The sequence below is a fragment of the Typopeltis vanoorti genome, chromosome 21 (assembly GCF_054136105.1).
Source record: "Typopeltis vanoorti isolate ZY-2024b chromosome 21, IOZ_Tvanoo_1.0, whole genome shotgun sequence".
Taxonomy (NCBI): domain Eukaryota; kingdom Metazoa; phylum Arthropoda; class Arachnida; order Uropygi; family Thelyphonidae; genus Typopeltis; species Typopeltis vanoorti.
The window spans coordinates 53753446-53758265 of NC_143569.1; the positions used below are offsets into that span (position 1 = coordinate 53753446).

Below are 4820 nucleotides of genomic sequence, written 5' to 3' on the forward strand. Positions count from 1 at the left end.
CCTGCAACACATACAAAATACCTCGGTCTTTACATAGATTGCCACTTTAAATGGACAAAACACATAGAATACCTACACACCAAACAACGAATCATCGCAGCAAAACTCTTCCAAGTTAAAGACATTATTCCACCAAACAAAACAAACTCCTATATCACGGAATCTACGAATCCCTACTCAGATACGGAATAACAGTCTATGCAAATACATTAAACAGCCACATAACAAAATTAGAAACAGTACACAGGAAAATCGTGTCAACAGTGATCTGGACACCTTACACGCAACAACCAATATCCGAACAAACACAGGGCGATACACAGAATTCTGCGCATTAAAAACCTGAAACACTACATGGCATTAACAAGGAATTACTTCAACATTACCTATCGAAACAACAGAGACACATATCGTATAACACGACCTACAACAACTCTCTACATCACCACACCCTTCAACAACTCATACGGTTCTTTTGTGAGATCACATCAGATACCCACGCAACTCAACAACCTACCAAGAAAGTTAAAACACGTAGATAACTACAGAACATTAAAAAACGAACTCTGGAAAATATACCAACAAAGTTAAGAAACCATTAACACTAATATACACATCACAAATCACTAGCATCCAATGCCTACATCCCATACATAAACAGTAGCAACAACACAAATAGTGAAGGCTAAATCCTACTCTCTTCATAAAAGTTAACCCAAGCTTCGAAGTAGGTGGGATTAGCTTGCTTCACTCATATTATATATATATAATTATTACATCATCTAGGTATGCAATTTATCTGAGACATAAAAAATAAATAAATAAATAAAATAAATAAATAAATTATTATTATTAATAATAATAATAATAATTAATAATAAAATATTAATAACAGCTTGAAAGAGTTCGGCATGTGGTTAACAAGAGTGTTGAAGAATGCTCCGTTTACTTAACTTTAGTTGTAACCTGCGCAATATTTGCGAGTCTGTAAATATGTACATATGTGTTTAATTACAGTTTTAATTGCTTGTTTTATGTAATTATCCCCAATAATGTCTGAAATTTGTTCTAAGCAGCCATGTGCATGGCAACCGCAATGCATCACACCAGTTCAGCAAATGATTTCTTCCTGTACAGGCGCTTTTGTTACTTCATTATTTGTTACACCTTTAGATGTGGTAAAAGTTCGTCTTCAAGCTCAGAAGAAAGAACTCCTAACCAGTAGTAATAAATGCATCAAGTGGTGTGGTGAATTGGAAATGTGCTGTGGAGGAAGTCATAGTTCTGCTTTTCAAATGTCTTATTGGTGCGAATCACAACATTTTAAAGGAACTCTGGATGCTTTTGTCAAAATAGCAAGATCTGAAGGGCTTAGTTCACTCTGGAGTGGTTTACCACCAACCCTCTTCATGGCTGTTCCATCCGCTGTTCTTTATTTGACTGTTTATGATCAAATGTGAGAAAGAATAATGAATTACTTGCAGAATTCCCACCAGCCACTTTGGGTTCCTGTTCTCTCAGGTGGCGGAGCTAGAGCCTTTACAGCCATTGCTGTTTGTCCCTTGGGATTAATCCGAACAAAAATGCAGTCAAAAAAACTCAGTTATTTAGAAATTGGTCAAGCTGTTCGTGCTCAAGTACATGCCCAGGGTATACTGTCAATGTGGCGAGGTTGGGGACCAACTGTCTTAAGAGATGTACCATTTTCTTCACTCTACTGGGCCAGTTATGAATCACTAAAAAAATATTTGAATCAGCAACAACAACCCACTTTCTGGATCAGCTTTTTTTGTGGTGCGGCATCTGGCACAGTAAGAATAATCCTAAGGCTTCCACATTTGTCCTGTTAAAAAATTTGTATATTAGCTGTGGTTTTACATCATGGTTTACTGGTATTGTGCCACGTTTGGTGAAAGTTGCTCCAGCATGTGCAATCATGATCAGTACATATGAATATGGCAAAACGTTCTTCCATCAGTACAATACATCAATGATGAATGCAGAGTTGTGATAAATATTTGTGGTATTGCATTAATATCACTAAAAGATTAAGGAGTTCCTATTGTGTCCTAAGGACATGTTTCACTGGTGTATGATTTAAGATGAAGTAGTTTCATTCGTCCTTTATAGTATCGTGTATATTTAAATGTCTAGCCATATGTTTATCCTTCCTGCATATAATAAACTAGATTAGAACTAAAAAAAAAAAATATTATTATTATTATTACTATTATTATTATTATTATTATGTATATTCTATATTCAAAAATTCTGTATAATCTTTATTGTTAATATTAGAAGAACATGTGTTGTAAATACATAATATAGAGGCAAAAAAGTGTCTTTTAAAATTTTAATTGGAATCCAATGTAGAAAATGTAGCACTTTGTGCTGAATTCTGTAAAACTATAAGTTGCAATGTCACTCAAGATGTTTATTGCATGTGTAAATATTTTAGCAGATTAATAAAAAATATTATCATATCAAAAACAAAATTATTATTATTATTATCTGAGACCTCCAGGGAGTCAATGACTCTTCGATGGAGACTATAAATCACCCAAATCAGCTGTCATACCTTTTATTAAATTCATTCACACTAGATGCATTCACTATCCACTTAGGGCAAACTATTCCGCTCACTCACTCACTGCTCTCTGGGAGAAAAACATAGCTCTTATCCCTTTCTTGATTGTGAACACACTTAATTTCCACGGATGCCCTGTGTTCTCGCCCAGCTTCCATATAACGAAACAGTTGATATCCTATAACACCCATTCAAAAGTTTATAGACCTCTATCGTATCAATCCTGATTCTCCTGTTAACCAGAGTCGGCAGTCCACATAATTGCAATCTGTCCCTCACAATCTAAATCCCATAATTAGGATATAATCTTCGTATTTCTTCTTTGCATCATTTCCACAGCTCCTTTATCCCCTTGCAATCCGGGAGAATATTTTGTCCGCACAATAATCCAGGTGTGGCCTTATCCAAGCCTTATAATGTGACAAAATGACATCCTTATGCTTACATGTCAAGGTTCGCTTCAACGTCGCCATTATCCTCTGAGTTGTATTTGCAACGTTTGCAATATGACCTTTGAATTTCAAATTCCTATCTACCAATACGCCAATATCCCTTGCCTCCTAATTTTCTTGTAGGATAACCACCCTCCTATAACATGCCGCTGGAAATCTAATCAGGCTAAAGTGCATTAACTTTACACTTACTAACATTAAACTGTGAGCCATTTTCATTTGCCCAAATTTCCAGTATATTCAAATCAATTTTTAATTGCATCCCAGATTGCCCTACCTATCTTCGCATCTTCGTCAAACAGTTGAACATCTGTTGTTATATATTGCCTGATGTCATTAATATATAGATTGAACAATAATTGTCAGAGGTCTGAATCCTAAGGTGTACGCTACTTGTCCCCATAAATCTGTCAGATTAACACCCACTGTATACCACTTTTGGATATCTGTCTGTGAACCATCCCCTGATCCAAGTCAAGAGTTTATATTCCAATACCATCTTCTCCAGTTTATGCAACAGCCTTTCGTGTGGTATCCTAGCAAATGTCTTAGCAAAATCCAACATTATCACAGTGTATCGATTCTCTTCATCCAACTCGGCAGTAAGATACTTATAAAATATGAGCAAATTTCTAAAACATGACCTTCCTTCAGTAACCACATGCTGCTCCTTGCAGAGTACAGCTTGTGTTTCTATCCATTTCTGCATACGAGTTCTTACTAACTTCTCTAAAATTTTCACTACCACGCTAGAGATACTGATAGGTCGGTAGTTAGACACATCTGTTTTTGCACCGCCCTTGTACAATGGAATATCATCCATTCCTTCTATTCCTGTGGTATCATTCCTGAGCTGAGACTCAAGTTATACAAACATGTGAAAGGCGTAGCCAATTCGGCTGTACATTCCTTTAGCAAACGGGCTCATATTCCACCTGTTCCTATTGAAAAATTGTTATCCTGGTTATGCAACAACTCTTCAGTATCACTTTCATGAACCTCTGACTCTTCATCCAATGTAGCAGTAGCACTGTACACCATGTCACATACACCTGATTGATATATCTTTAGAAAATGAGCACTCATTGACTGAACAATCTCATTAGCTTCCGACACTCGAGTATACTTGTCCTACGTGCGTTATCCCTAGTAGACTAAGGGACACGACGAATTAATGCAGCCAGCTCGTAACTTCTCTGCTGCATCCCGTAAGGGAAAGTAATTTTTGGCTGCAAATCTGTGTGTTAGTTTGAAAACAAAACAAACAGTTCCATTCAGACTGTTTTCATGCTCTGTGTTTTGGTGTGTAGAATACTGCGAAGATTGACAGCGCTTAATGGCGCTATGTGATAATACAATCCCGTCTGTATATTTTTTGATAAATATTCCTCCTGTGAAAATGGTGTTTGTATGGACAGCGTTAATCTCAATAATGAAATAGTAATGAATTTCTGAAAGAATGAAACGATTCCAAAAAATTCGACCGTAGAATTGGTCATTTCAGACAACATATTGCATTAGGATTAGGGACAGCCAGATGTCGTGTGCTTCTCTTCAACCGATGCCGATTAAAACTAGTGACAGTCTTGGACCTGCAATTTCTGCTTTGTTCTGAATTATTATAATATATTTATTATTATTATGTCATTAGTAATTACACGATGCCTTAATAATAATGCGTTTATAGTTCAGTTTTAAAGAATTTCTTACTTGGATTTCCAATAAAAAAAGATAGTGCTTGAAGTAGTTATAGAAGTAATGGCAATTATATAAATGGAAAC

General features: G+C 35.9%; 1 pseudogene; it reads left to right on the top strand.

Annotated features, from left to right (window-relative positions):
• Positions 1-1022: 1022 nt before the first annotated feature.
• Positions 1023-2011, top strand: LOC150094856 (mitochondrial glutathione transporter SLC25A40 pseudogene; annotated as a pseudogene).
• Positions 2012-4820: the final 2809 nt, after the last annotated feature.